Raw genomic sequence first — 203 nt, forward strand, 5'->3', positions numbered from 1 at the left:
CTCCCTGGCTGCCACTCTATTACAGTCTTCCATGATAAGAAAGAAAAAACAATTGGACAGCCATATTTCTTTACTAATGTCCAATTATAGGAAAACTAAGTCCAGACAGCCTCTGCCCCAGTGGTTCCCAAATTTTTCTACTCTGTGGCCCCCAACCAATATATAATAACAATCTCCATGGACCCATTTGATGTCTGTCATCT

General features: G+C 40.9%; 1 protein-coding gene across 4 annotated transcripts in view; it reads right to left on the reverse strand.

Moving 5' to 3' along the window:
• Positions 1-203, reverse strand: part of LOC119593051 (phytanoyl-CoA dioxygenase, peroxisomal-like) — an 85323-nt gene that overhangs the window by 4802 nt on the left and 80318 nt on the right. The gene's annotated exons all lie outside the window — the stretch shown is intronic.

The sequence above is a fragment of the Penaeus monodon genome, chromosome 31 (genome assembly GCF_015228065.2).
Source record: "Penaeus monodon isolate SGIC_2016 chromosome 31, NSTDA_Pmon_1, whole genome shotgun sequence".
Taxonomy (NCBI): Eukaryota; Metazoa; Arthropoda; class Malacostraca; order Decapoda; family Penaeidae; genus Penaeus; species Penaeus monodon.